This window comes from Protopterus annectens, chromosome 4.part1, assembly GCF_019279795.1.
Source record: "Protopterus annectens isolate FY-2018-M chromosome 4.part1, PAN1.0, whole genome shotgun sequence".
Classification (NCBI taxonomy): domain Eukaryota; kingdom Metazoa; phylum Chordata; order Ceratodontiformes; family Protopteridae; genus Protopterus; species Protopterus annectens.
Window position 1 is genome coordinate 884,098,152 of NC_056734.1, and position 15,919 is coordinate 884,114,070.

Genomic DNA, 15,919 nt, shown 5'->3' on the forward strand with positions numbered 1-15,919 from the left:
AGCAAAGCTAATATAAATCCAATTGCAAAATGTATATCTCTTAATGTAAATGGTTTAAATAATAGCTGCAAAAGGGGACTTTATAGATATTTAAAGCTATGTGAAGCGCAACTAGCATTTTTACAGGAAACACACCTTACACAGGAAGACATAAATAAAATAAACAATAAAAATTATACAATACTAGTAAGTTCCACCTATAATCAGAAGTGAAGGGGAGTAGTAATTTTGTGGAAAAACACTACTTTAATGCCTAAAATCATAAATACGTTCCATGATAACTCAGGAATGTTTTGTCTAGTGACAATATCTATCAATGAAATGATATATACATTAGTGAATATTTATTGGATACCAGGACTAGGTGTTAGAGTGGCCAAACAACACTTAGAAGACATTGTACAATATACCAAAGGCAATTTAATCATAGCTAGAGATTTCAATTGCATTATAAAAGAAACTGACACAAATACTAAAACTACACATAAGAGATCACCTTTAACAAAGTTGTTATCTGAGTTTGTTGAAACTTTTAATATAGTTGACATAAATGAGTATGCTATCCCAGATTCACTATTCTTTACACATTTTCCCATAGACATAATACATACTCTAGAATAGATAGACTGTACATAACAAAGGATTTAACCTCTAAATTAAATAAAGTCAAGAAAATTTCATGTCCATTTTCGGACCATAACACCATAACGTTTGAGATAGACTTATGTTTCAAGAGAAGGATATCAGTAACAAGAATACCATCTTACATAACAAATCTCAAAGATTTTAAGGAATTTTATATTAAAGAGACACAAACATTCCTAGATATCAATCTTACAAAAGATATATCTGAAATATATATATGGGATGCATTGAAAGCATACCTATATGGAAGAGTGGTGGGATGGTATAAAAATAAACAAAAACAGTGGAATAAGGAATTAATGGAATTACAGTCAAAAGTAGATAATTTAAAGCTTGATATTCAAAATGGAAACACCAACTTAATAAAAGAACTAGAAGATACTAATAAAAAATACTCAGAGACACTACACCACAAAACAATGATCAACTTAGAAAAATTAAACTATGTTACTATTCAATGAACCCTAAAAACCAACGAAGAATAGCAAATAGGACTAAAAAGATTATTAAAACAAATCAAATCAAGGAAAAACATAATATAGAAACCAAAAAGAAAGTATCTGATTTAGAAGGAATACTAGAAGCTTTTAGGCTATTTTTTCATAAACTTAATAATCAAAATGAGAAAACAGAAACACATTCAGCATTGAAAGCTTTTCTCAAAACAATGTTAAAGTTAGGTTATTAGAGGAGCAGGTACAACTAATAGATAAACAAATAACAATGACAGAACTTAAAGCTGAAGTAAATAAGCTAAAATTAAACAAAGCTCCAGGTATAGATAATATAACCCCAGAAATGTTTAAATTACTATCAAATGAGGCTTTGCTGTTGTTATTGAATGTCTTTACATCAGTTAAAAATGGTAAAGACATTCCTCCTTCTTGGAAGTGCACATTAATATCACCAATTCTGAAACAAAATAAAGATCCCAGTAAATGTTCATCATACAGATCCATTTCACTTCTTAATATAGATTATAAAATTTTTATGGCAATACATGCTGCTCGAATAAAACAATTACTACCACTTTTGATAGGGGAGGATCAAACAGGTTTTATAAAAGATAGGAACACTTATGACAACATTAAAATAATTTTTTCCTTAATTGATTATATAAATGTCACAAAAAACAAAATGAATGTTATTAGCTTAGACATAAATAGCACATTTGATTCAGTGAACTGGGATTATCTGTGGTTAGTTTTAGAAGAATATGGCTTCTCAAACAACTTCACTTTGTTAATAAAATCATTATATGAAAAATCATTGGCTTATATAAAACTGGGATCTTGTTTGTCTAAATCTATTAAAATAACTAAGGGCACAAAACAAGGCTGCCCTCTTTCTCCGTTATTGTTTGCGCTAGTCATTGAACCCTTAGCAAATAATATATGTATGGATAAAAATATTGAAGGAATACAACTAGACAACAGCCTAGAGCTTAAAATTCAACTTTTTGCTGATGATATTTTAATTACCTTAAAAAATAATAATAGCAGTTTAAAAGCATTATTGGACTCAATTCAAAACTTTCAAAATGTTTCAAGTCTTAAATTTAATGAGAACAAAACAAATGTATTGCTTATAAATACTAATAAAAAAGATCTAAATAAAAAATACCATAAATATATCTCTACCGATAATATAATTAAATACTTGGGAATTATAATAACTAACAACCTAGATACTACAATTGAAACAAATTATAAAGAGACCTTAAATAATATTAAAAAGCTAATACAAAGATGGAATAAATTCTTCTTTTCAATGGAAGAAAGGATTTATATAATTAAAATGATCATATTTCCAAAAATTCTTTATGAACGAAAAAGAAACCAAAAACTCACTGGTTGGATTCAAGACGCTCTCCACAAGATGCTAGAATATTTTTCCTTTTATTTACTGATAGACTTGAAGTGCATTCAGTATCATGCACTTTTCAGCAAGTGAATACTCAACTTCTTCAGAATGCAAAACAGTGGAGCCTTCCAAAAGGCTGCCTTTAATACATCAATCAATTAACACTAATTAAAACATTTAAAAGGGCTGTTTCTCTAATTAAAACAAGCATTGTAAACTGCAACCTATAAGAACAGTATGTAAAGACTAAAACAACCACCAGGGCTAGTCGATACAAAACATGCTTGATTCTATATAATTAAGTTCTAACAATAAAATATTTAAAAGTTAGAATCCATCACAGTGTAAGTAACAACACTGATGTAAATGTATAAACTGTGTTTGTTGCTTTTCAATATTAATGTGCAAAGTTAATACAAATCATCCCTATGTACAAAACCATCCCCTTTCTACAAGTCTCTACTGTTTGGAGGTTAAGCAACTTTAGAGAATTCAAAAAATTGCAGGGTTTTTTAAAACAACTTTAAGAAGTTAAAACACACAATAGTAATAATAGGAAGTACAATGCAACTAAAAATAAAAATGAAAATAAACTTGAAAATGAGAATAAATGTGTCTTGCTGCAAATAGGTCTACTTCCTGCTTAGTTTGCACATAATTATGCATCCAATACAAAATGTACAAGTTGTGATGTGTGCTGATATTTAGTCTTGTAAGTGCCTAAATGTATATAAAGCATCCACCTATTAATAGGCTTGACAAAGGGTGGGGGGTGAGTTTACTACCTCTCTAAGTTCTTTAATCTCAGTATACACTGAATTGAGCACATAATATTGAAAAAGCAACAAACACAGTTTATACATTTACATCAGTGTTGTTACTTACACTGTGATGGATTCTAACTTTTAAATATTTTATTGTTAGAACTTAATTATATAGAATCAAGCATGTTTTGTATCGACTAGCCCTGGTGGTTGTTTTAGTCTTTACATACTGTTCTTATAGGTTGCAGTTTACAATGCTTGTTTTAATTAGAGAAACAGCCCTTTTAAATGTTTTAATTAGTGTTAATTGATTGATGTATTAAAGGCAGCCTTTTGGAAGGCTCCACTGTTTTGCATTCTGAAGAAGTTCGCTGAAAGTGCATGATACTGAACGCACTTCAAGTCTATCAGTAAATAAAAGGAAAAATATTCTAGCATCTTGTGGAGAGTGTCTTGAATCCAACCAGTGAGTCAAAAATTCTTTATGTCATACAAGCTTGTTCTTTGCCACCAGCTAAATCGCACCTAAAACAATTAAATGATTTAATGGTAAGATTCCTATGGTATCCAAAAAAAACAAGGATAGGTATAAAGTATCATCTAGATGATTGGGATATAGGTGGCATAGGTTTACCAGACATAGAAATATATTTGCATTCATCCATTATTAAAACAATATCATTATGGCTAAATACAAAATATACATCAAAATGGAAGCTAGTTCATGAGAGAATCTGGTTAAAATCAGGATTTGTAGTAGCAAATAAGTATACAGATTTCATACCAAACAATTTTATATGGCTGATGAAGGAATATATGATGATACATAAGAATAAAAATATAAGTTCCAAATACATTACTTATACATTAAAAATTTTCCAAAATCTTATTAATAGCAATCCTGATATTAAAGCATGGTCATTTCTTTTATATCCAGTAGCGTACACACAAGGTAATATAATAACATTTAATATGGAAGTAGTCAACATGCTTAAAGAAAAGGGATTAATATATTGGCATCAATTGCTAAACTCTGGAAAACCCCTGACAATAGACCAGATTAAACATAAATTAAATATGGAAGATAGTTCGTGGTTACATGTACAAGAATTAAGACAGTATATATTAAGCAAACAAGAAACAATGCAACCATCAATAAGACAAAATGTTCCTAACCTTATAGAACATATAATATTACTAACGAATCAACCCATTACTGGAAAGGGATACTTATCATCTATTTATAAAACAAACAAAAAAATAAAAATGCATAATAATGACAAAATATGGAATTATTATAGATCAGTTAATGAACATGTGCCAAATGACAGAGATAAAAAAATAATTCTTCTCTCTCCAAAGCAGACATCATTTTCATTACAATGGAGACTTTTTACATGGCAATTCATACACAGATCTTATGTAACCCCTCATAAAATGGAACTTATGTTTAAGAAAAATATTGGCTGCTGGAGATGTGATTTATCAGTAAAAGCAGACTGGCAACATATGTTCTGTGAATGCCATTTGATTAAACCATATTGGGATAAAATAAATTATTTTCTGCAAATGGTATTCAATGATAAATTCCAGATCTCCAAATCTATTATTTTGTTTAATGTACCTGTACCCAACTGTGTGCCAAGAACAAAATATGTAATCTTATGGACTCTCCTAGCTATTGCAAGGAAGAACATTACATCAAACTGGAAATCCAAAGCTTCTCCAACTTTTAAGCAATTCATGAATATGGTGTCAGTAGTATCGCAATTGGAAATGAACACTATTAAAGGAAGAACTGAAAGAACTACATCATTATACGTAGCATGGCAAAAAGTAACTGAAATACTGGAGAATAATGACTGCAGCAGATTATAATCAGGAAACAATTGTATAGAAAGTCAATTATATGTCAACAATGGACACCCTTGTAAATACTTTATTTTGGTTTTAATGTTTGATATCTGTTTAGAGGTTGTAGCCTACCTTTTTTAATAATTTGTAAATACTTCATTGTCATAAATAACCTGCATTCATGTTTTCTTGTTTTTGGAAATGAATAAAAATATTTAAAAAAAAAAAAGAAAGAAGAGGAAGTGGGTCCTACTATAAATTACTGAACTGCTCAATCTCAGGCATCACAAACACTGAAAAATAATGCCTGAAATATAGAAGGGTAAAAAAATACTATTTTTAACAGGGGGGGTGTCAATTCCCCTCCTGCACACCAATATGGTGGGACATGCCCTGCATATCACGCAGACTTATATATATCAACTCCATGGTTCACCAACTCGAAGAAGGGAGAAATGTTCCAGAACAATGCAGTCTTTGCTAATGCACACTTAGAAATCACACTGAGAATAATTTTCTAGGGAAAACAGTGACAGAGGTTGTAATTCTGCCCATCTTTTCCTTTGGGCAACTTACACCTGATAAATTAACCTCATCCACATGTAGACGAGCCAAATAAATAATTTCACTAATATCTGCAGTCCTTTTGTCTGTGTACTGCCAACTATTTGGCCATATATTCTTTAGAAATGGACTACTGCAGAAGGCACATTTTTTAAACTAATGAATATTAATCTTGAAGCATGAACTACACTTTTAACACCTTAATAGTAAAAAAACTATCCCACCTCACAAAAATAACCGATGCTATTTAAAATACTTGTAAGGCAAGCTGCAGTCCTTCAAATTATATCTGCTAAAAGGAAACATTCCCTGGGATTCATTAACAATCCTGTAGAAGCTGCAGCTCCATGAAGTAAGAATATTGTGTAATGAGCAGCAGTAGACATGAATTGAATATGCATGCTACTCATTGAACCTACCTAGCCGCCAGCAATAGTATTCGTAACCATAGAAAGGTGCTTGCATGCAGCAACACACCATGTCAGCACAGTAAGTATGGATATCATATGAACAATCAGAGTTAGTCAGTATGCTAAATACGAGCTCCTCATGTTACAAAATGGCAGTGCTCATCTATGGGCATGCTCTGTAGCTCTAGAATATTAGGGTAAGTACAGTGCGCAAAAATGTGATATAAGAACATAGTAATGATGTAGAGGACAAATGTTTAAACTGCACTCATATTTCTAGGGAAAATGTATTGAAAGTGAATAAGAATCATTATGAACATAACACCTGCAAGACTGATGTAATGCTAATTACTGTAAATGTCAGTTCCGCAGGTTCCCACATAAATAATAATGGACATGCTGAAAAAGCATGTGGATAGGGACATAAAGCTGCATTGTAACAAAAAAAAGTGTAGATGTGATATACATGTTAAGTAAATGGTTGACTTCAGATAACAGTTCTCAAGGATGGAAGATACATTATGGGTTAAATGCACATAATGTATTCATAGCATATAAGACTGTATATATTGGAAATTTGTTGTATGAAAGTAGACAGCATTGATGTAATATCCATCTCATCATGTATGTCAGGAAACTTTGACATGGACCAATGAGCATGTAACAGACAGGCAAGTGTTGTATGTTTATATAAATGATACTTGCCAGTCTAATAACAAACAACATACAGTACATAAATGACCAATGTCAAGACTAAGCAGATGGCATCTCAGGAGTTCAGTGTTGCCTCTGCTGATTTGCAAACATGTCTGACATACTAATACTGGTTATGCTAACATGGAATTACAGGGAATAGTAAAAGACTAGCAATTCAAGAGAGGCAATACAATAGAAAGTGTTGCAACAGAGTATCAATCACATCTTCTGATGGTCACCCTGCATTCAATACAGACAGATATGTTTATGGAATCACACATCTTCCAGTAAGCCGTATATTGTGATGGACACAATGACATTATTAAAAACATCTGGAGGATGACATGTAATACAGGGTATAATTTTCTTGTGAATAGGTAATGCATATGAGCAAAGAATGACCTCAACATTTGTATCATGTCCTTTCAGAATACATTTCCAAACAGATATCAAAAATATGCATATCAAACATGGCACCACAGACATACACATATAATGGTCACATAAGGAAGAACACCCTGAAGGTTTTGACAGCAGTATCATACCATATCAGGTGTACTGATGACCTACCTGGTATGACAATGCAAGAAAAGCTGCACCAAGACTGTAAGTCACTGTAGTCTGACAGACAGAAATTACCAGATTTGAACACTTGCCTATTTTACAAAGTGCTCTCCAGACCCCTGCACTGACTGTATGTGCCACATCAGATAGCAATGGAGGCTGTCAAAAATAATTGAAATGAATGTGTGCATCAACATAGGCAGTACAGATATAATCTGAACAGCCAGAGTTTGTCAGATTGCTAGATGCGAGATATACATGTTAATGTCCACACAACACTGAGCATTACAATATGACTGACTGTCTGTAACAAGGAACCTGTCTCCATCATGTAGTATACACATTGTCCCAGAAGAGAATACTAGTATATCTGTTTAGGTATGCTATAAATGCCAACGTTCAATGCACATGCCACAGGAGGACTCACAGCACAGTATACTCTGAACAAACATTTCAATGCCATGCAATCACAACCTGTGGTAATATATCATTGTCCAACATTAAAACAGATAACAATAACTAGATATAATCTTTTTTTGTAATATCATTACTTTCATATAAAGTTTCACCTGTTAGGAATTGAACTGCAAGCAATGCAACTATACTAATAAGCCATACAACTAGTATGCTAAACCACCTATGCTAAGTTATTATATCATCTGTATGTATGGTAAACAATATCCGTGATTTAAGGGTTCATGAAGGTCCATCACAATGTTAATGGACACATTTTCACCATGGCACATGTCAGTCATGCATTACAGTATAAGACCCAATAAAGATAACAGGCACTGAATGTGGATGTTGAACACATGAACATTCGACAGCAGAAAATATATATAAATTTTCCAGGGTGACTGTATCACAGTACAAATGTCACTACAAGTCTGGCATAATGTGATTATGTGAAGACATGACATCATGTACTTCCTGCAAGGGATATGTGTGCATGTGATTGCTGTAGTATATCATCAACTGCCAGCATGTTGGCTCATTTCCCCATGCTAGAGGATAACACTTCCTACATATGTAATATTAGGAACATGGAAGCCAATGTCATCATTCCTCTGAATAAAAGCATTGCTTTGTGAAAAATTATCACCACTCTCAGTAAGAGGGACTGACATCATTATGTGTATAAAGCCAATGTGCATGACAACACTGCTGGTGACATGCATAGTCACAATAAGATTGACACAATGTACTACTAGCACTAAAGGAAGGATTTCAAGTAACTACACAAGATCACAAGCTAAGCTTCTGTGCCTGATACACAAGTGCCGCACAACCACATTGAGATACAACTGAGACAGTGCAGTTAAACTGATGACATCACTCCATTTATAAGCTGGGTCTTTATGCTGAAAAGTGGTGTCCATGGGAAATAGATGTGTTTCCTTGCATGTAGTAGCATTGTATTTAAAACTGATGAAATATTCTAGAGGCAAATGCCTGTCATACCCCTAATCCATCTACTGTGGGTATCCGGAAAGTACCAGTAGCTAGTATATATAATGCTAAATATACCTTTGTTTCCACTGGAATGGATCCTACATGATTTCACTGAGGCCTGATTCGGGGGCAGCAGAGGTTGCATGTCTCTATTAGTGTCTCCCTGTTCACCCTGTATCTGTCAACAATTTCTGTTTCACACAGTTCATGATATATCAAAAGGGGCTAAACACACTTATTTTTCTTTTTCATCTTGCCCAAGATCTGGCAGCAGCAGCAGCGCCTTAATTTAAAGCCTGTTGTACATACAGCATTAGAATTGCACAGCAACCCCTAATGTGTTTTTTTTTTCTAAGTGTAATTATTCCTGTGTTTCAAAAGGATTGGGTGAATATGGCAAAAGCCTGCACTAAGTGTACAGAATTGCCTTATAGCTTCCTGAGTAGCTCTGCTATTTTGAATTGGATAATTAGCAAATAGTTTGGCAGCTTTTGTTTTAATTATCATATTCTGCCATTTTCCAATGGAATGGCACTCGATAAATAAAGCCTTCAAGGCACATACTAGGCACATTCTCTGGGCCATTAACCAGCTACAATGAACTGAAATCTGGAACTTTCAGTTTTTTCTATATGGGGAAGAAAAGGATGGTCTAAGATAAATTATAGCTTCTTTCCTTAAGTATTCTTCCTTCAGACAAGCAAATACATTGAAAAGGAAACAATACACTATAGCTACAATTTTTAACAAAAACCCTCATTGCTTAAAAAAACACTTCTATGCCAACTTTCTACTGCTTGACTGGCACTAATATCTTTGCCGTTTAATGAATTGATTACATGGCATGTAATAATAATAAAACTCCTGTTTCCTTGATGATTCAATATAACCTTTTTATTTAAAAAATACTTTTTCAAGAATCTCATTTGCTGCTCCAAAAGCCAGACTTCTATCCAAAAGCCTAGATACAGATAACCTCCATTAAGATCTTATGCAGTAAGCATTTCATTTTGCTTATCACTCTGTGTGTATATCTGACTGTTTCTGTAACTATTCACAAAGAAAATATTTAGATGTATGCTGGGATAGCATGCATTAACAGTAACAATATAATCACTGCTGTTCTTCCCAATAAGCCTACATTCTCAATAATTAGATAGCTTCTGTGGCAACAGAGTATAATATTAATTCTAAACTCGAAAGCACCTTTAGATCTTCACGCTAATGTATTCATAGCACTTGCAGTTTGGAGTCCTTAATTACTTTACTTTTTAAGCTACATCCCCATGTTAGCCTTGATGTTGATACAATAAACTGCGACAAATATATGATATTCATATATCTATCTATATATATATATATATATATATATATATATATATATAGATATATATATAGATATAGATATATATAGCTAGATATATGTTTTTTACTTACACTGGCATCCCGGATACTGTCTCAAGGAGAAAATTTACATTTATCTGTTAGGCAAATTTTTTGCATGAAATCATTTTTACATGGGAAATGAACCAACGAGCTTGAATAGAATAATGTATTAAGAAAGGAAAAATAAATATTGCTATAAAGTGAATCCATTGTCTAATCTTCCCTCAAGCACTTGACAGTACAGGTCCTTGTGTTCCACTCTAGTGAAACAGAGCTTAGTCCAAGAGGACAGGTCAAAAAGAAAAAAAAACAATGTGGTGAGAGTGAAGACAAAAGCAATGCGTCATGCGTACATGTACAAAGACATGCACAAACACACATACACACACTTGTGGTTGCGCTAAGTACACAGTGATTTTACTGCAGAATGAACATTAAAATAGGGTCTTAAATTTCAAGGAAATGTCACTGAGATTCCTATCACTTTGCAAGCTCTTGGCAATCATATCTTCTTAATCTTCAGTCTGTCCTGCCAAGACACAAAAATGAACAGAAACATGAATAGCAATGAATACACACAATTCCATTGTTCTGTTGCCTCCCCTGCAGCTTAAGGAAACACTCTAGTGTACAGTTTACTGTGGTGATGAAGAGCCTGGGAAATGACAAAACTGAACTTTTTGCTGCCTTTCAGCAGACTACAGTTATCCACTGCATAGCTAGAAGCAAAACGTGTAACATATCATTGATCTAGCATCTGACGTTCCTGTACGTCTGCATTTTTATTCCAGGTGAGTTTGCTTTTATATTAGAATGCCACTAAATATGGCCCTTTGTTGCTAACTAAATTCAACAAACAGCAGAGTTAGCAGATGTCAGTGTGAGTTTTTTAACTATTATATATAACAGAAATAAAATTCTTGAAAAATGATCTGCAGAAATATTTAAGGTCAAGCCTCAGAAATATTGGGCTTTTAATTTTTCAAAAAGGCAGATACAAAGCAAGAACAGACAATGCAGCCTACTTACAGAATCAAATTACACCACTATAGACCTTCTTAATAGCTCTTTAGTCTTGATAATAAACTACTGGGCCAAACTGATTTGGTTTCCTGGCCCGTTGGTGATGAGAAATAAAACCCTATGACCAAGACAACATAAACTCAAATAATAGACTGGACTCCATATGGAGGAATCAACAGGTTCACAACCAGTATAGGAGCATTTGATAGACATCAGATACTGATGGAAAAATAACGATGGTGTTTGGTCCAGTAACTTAGTAACAGGATTACAGAGATGATAAGTACTTCAAAATAGATGCAGAGCTTCCCAACTCTGACTCCTTAGCAGATGACCAAAGTTCAAATGCTGGCTTAGACCCTGGAAGAGCCAGATGGGGGATTATAGGAATGAATGACTGATGCTACCCATCCTTGGTAGAAAGGGGGGAGGATTGATTCCTTAATTTGGCCAATACCAATTGTGCAATGGGAGGATACTATATCCTCGAAAACCAGCAGGACTATTAATATGAGCTTAGCCATCTAAAGCAGAAGATAGTGGTCCACATTTGAGTTTGTAAACATTTGTAAACAGAGGGTGTAGATGGCTCCATGGTGACGCATATGCTTTTATTAGCCATCAGAGGTAGCGTTAGGGTTTAGTAACACCCTAACTACAGGAATGCCTAAAAAGGGCACAAATCACTACTGTGGGTTCTCAATAGTGGGCCATTCATTTGGTTCTCACCTTTGTACTGCAGATGCAAACTATAGACAAGTGAATATGGTTTAGACCAATAGGGAGGGCTCCATAGTTGAATATCTAGAAAAAATAGTTATGAAACCAAAGCTGAGAAAAATACCCTACAATTTCTGTTTTGTCAAACAGTACATGCATAAAACATTTCTTTTAGCTATATTACTTTTCTGTTACTATGAAGTGCACTGCAAAATGTTAGATCACTACTAGGACTTGTATAATGGCGCTGCTCCAGCCAAAAAATTTGAATGTAGCGTAGCACTTATTACCAAAGAATGGCTCACAGTTATCAACATGCACATTTTTTCTCATAAAATGCAAAGCAGAAGATCACAGCTCTAGAAAAGACAGAAAAATATTGCATGTTACTAGTCTGTCACTATAAAATGGAAAACAAAATAGCACATCTCCTCTCAGAACACTACCAGATCTCACAGATCCTGTCAGAGAAATACCATTCTGGTATTTCAAAACAGCTCTTAATATCACAGAACAGCATTATATGTTTAGAGTACACTAATTTTTTATAGTATGCTTTCCAAATGATAACATGCAAAACAGAATATCACTGCCAAAGTTAGATACGTTCTACTATGACAAGCATTACTTTACAGAACAAGTTTAAAATGCACACACAGACTCTTGAGACACGATTTATGTCATGATTTAACACTGTACATCCTTTTGGTTTCAATGGTGAATTTATATGAATAATGCTAATTGACTAATTGTTTTATTGTTTCTAATGTATTTGGTGTTTTACTATTTTTTTAATCTGCAAGTTTTGTTTTTAGAGTCCAAGAAGTAATGTTGGTGAAGTATTGGCTGTAATAAAGTTGAAGTTTAAGCCAGCATATTTTGGTCTACCTTCAGATTTTAAGTTAATGAGTGGTAAATAAAAATAATTCATTTATGTGCCATCAGAATAAATGTAAATTCATTTGATGAATTTCCTAGGCGATTACAAACAACTTCAGGCAGCCAGAAAAGTTTGTAATGATTTTTTCCCTGCTATATCTATAATTGCAACTGCGGAAGGTAAAATGCCTTCACAAAGGGTCAAGACTGAAAATACTGAGGTGGATAGTATGGTGAAAAAATGCATTCAGAGAGAAAGACAGACAGACAGAGAGAATTAAGGTACATTGAGCCTTTCACTTCATTATGCCTTAGTTCACATATTGAAGTGCTAGAGGCCGTTACAAACTTAATATGACATAATAGTTACTGTGACTCATGTTTACAGAGACTAAATTATATCTTGAAATAACTGGAGAAGTATAAGGAATTGTACATCACTCGAAAGGGGTACGGAGCATTTAAGAGTCTCAGTACTTTTGCTTGATATAAATGATTTTGAAAGACCTCAGTGTTGTGCCTGTAAATAGCTTCTCCATGGAATGGCTCCTGATATGCATAGATCAAGATACAGTAAAAAGAATTTGGGAATAAAATAAAAGAAAACAGAAAATAATTAATATTAAGAGAAATAAACTGCAGAAAGACTTAGTGGATTACAATAAAGCTTTCTCTTTCTTTTGAAATGCCATGAGAAGCAAAGACTGAAATGTGCATATGCAAGGGTATAATAACAATCAGTTAAACTGTTCCTGTGTAAGTCTAGAATGGAACAATATTTCTAGGGAAGAGGAGGAAGTACTGCAGCCTGCAAGCTGTTTGGGAATAAACAGAAATGTTGGAAGTCAGCAAACTGGGGAATGTTTGTGATGGAAACATAAGAGTTCCCAATGGGAGGCAGAGCAGTACCAGCACCAAATATATCCAAAGAAATAGACATCAAGTAAAGTACAGTAAGCTCAGTTAGCAATTTTAGTATCTGTGAATCAGACAAAGCTGGTTCCAATACACTAACTGAATGACACAGAAATGAATGTTTGAATAAATCTGTTAGTCCTTATGTAATGAGCCTGCACATAAAAACAATGCACAAAAAAATTAACTTTTTAATTTTTTTAACTGACTGCTCTAATAGTAAAAGATTAACTTTTAAGAAAATACACTGTAGCGTGATTTAATAATACAGCAAGTATTGCAACTTGTCCATCTGATACATATGAAAATGCTACTGATTACAGTCGTACACTAACAATCTTGTAAACCTTTCAGGTGGTTGTATTTCTTATAAATTAAACCTTTTTTTCCATGTAAGTGAAGTTTATATCCTTTGATTTACCCAAATGAAACACAGTAGAAATTACACTCTTGTTTGAAAATTAAATTTGAAGGTGTATTTCTTTCATGCTATTTTAATGAAGCACAAATAAATGAGTGTGCTTTTACTATGTGTTGTGCTTCATCTGATACATTCTTTACTTGGGAATGTAATGAAGGCAACAGTAGCAGGAATTTTGATGCCTGTTTCCCAGAGTGAAGAATAAATCTATAAAACTTTTTATTAAACATGTGATTCAGCTGTATGGATTGTGAGTTTTAAAGTTTAACAAAGGAACAATGGAAAGCACCTAAAGTCTTACAATAGGCTATTGATATGATTGATATGTGTGGATCTTAAAATACTCTTGGTGGCTTTTTAGCCCTTATATTGTGTGTACAAATAACCCAGAGGCAGGCAGAACAAGGCTGTTTATTTATTTATTTAACATTCATTTACCGGGAAAGTCCGACTGGGCTGATAGACCATTTTCAGCAGAGGCCTGGAGACAAAAGCTCTATATTGGTTACATATTAAACAAGACAATAAAATAGAAAAACAATGCAGCAAGGCAGTAGTAAATGTACTTGTAGCCCCTCTCCATGAGGGACATGGGTGTCAAATCAGATATCATTGCTGGAGCCTTCCTGTGTCCTGAAAGAGTGCTCTTCAAACTATCTGGAGATACACAGAGCCAGATATATTTTTCTGGCACTTCAGAGTTGTGTACTGGCAATTGTTTGACTAATTTTTATCATTGCTGGCTGACTTCAGAGTTGTGAACTGTTATTTTTGCTTCACTGTATAGTTTTTCAGATCTTTGCTGAAGGTGTTTTTCCCCCCTCACTCTATTTCTCTGTGTCTTAAGTTGGTATAACTGGTTTTACATCCTGTGTGTTATCTGACCATCTCAAGGATTACTTGCATAAAGTTAGACCCTCTTAGTAAAAAAGTCTGCATATCATTGTTGGAGCCTTCCTGTGTCCTGAAAGAGTGCTCTTCAAACTATCTGGAGATATACAGAGCTGAGTATATTTTTCTGGCACTTCAGAGTTCTGTACTGGTAATTGTTGTTTGACTAATTTTATTTCACTGCTGGCTGACTTCAGAGTTGTGCACTGTTATTTTTGCTTCACTGTATAGCTTTTCAGATCTCTGCTGAAGGTGTTCCCATACTCACCCTCCCTATTCCTGTGTTGTTTAAATTTGGAGGATTTTGCAGTTGCCCGCACCCACTTTAGATTTGATCTGGGACACTCCCCCCAGTCCCATCTCTTTACCTCATTCTACCTAATAGACTCCTTCTGCATTGTTTTTAGTCATTTTTAATTTAATTGCATTTTTTAAACTGTTTGGTCTAACGTTGCTACATACTCAAGTGTGCTAGCTTGCACTGCATTTGAATTGTTTTGACTGCTGTTTTAGCTACTTTTCTGCATATAAAAAATACATTTCCTGTAACTAATATAGTCCAGATTGAGATTTGCTGTATCCAGGACTGTATGTAAGCTTCTGAGCTCCACCCCCCCCAAGCTTTCTGTGTTGGATGGAAGCCTTCTAGCTTATCAGTGGGAGTGGTAAGCACTAGGTAACCTATCTACCACATAAGGAGTGGTTCTGGCCCAGAAATTGTAGTTATTGGCTGTTTGGGCAGTTTTTCCATCTCTCTCAACTTTCTGATTTAAAAGCCCACATTTGCACTTGTTTCCCCCTTTCCTGTAACTAGTTTAGTCCAGATACAGATTCTTACTTTTAGCACTTGAATTTGTTTATTTGTGATCAGC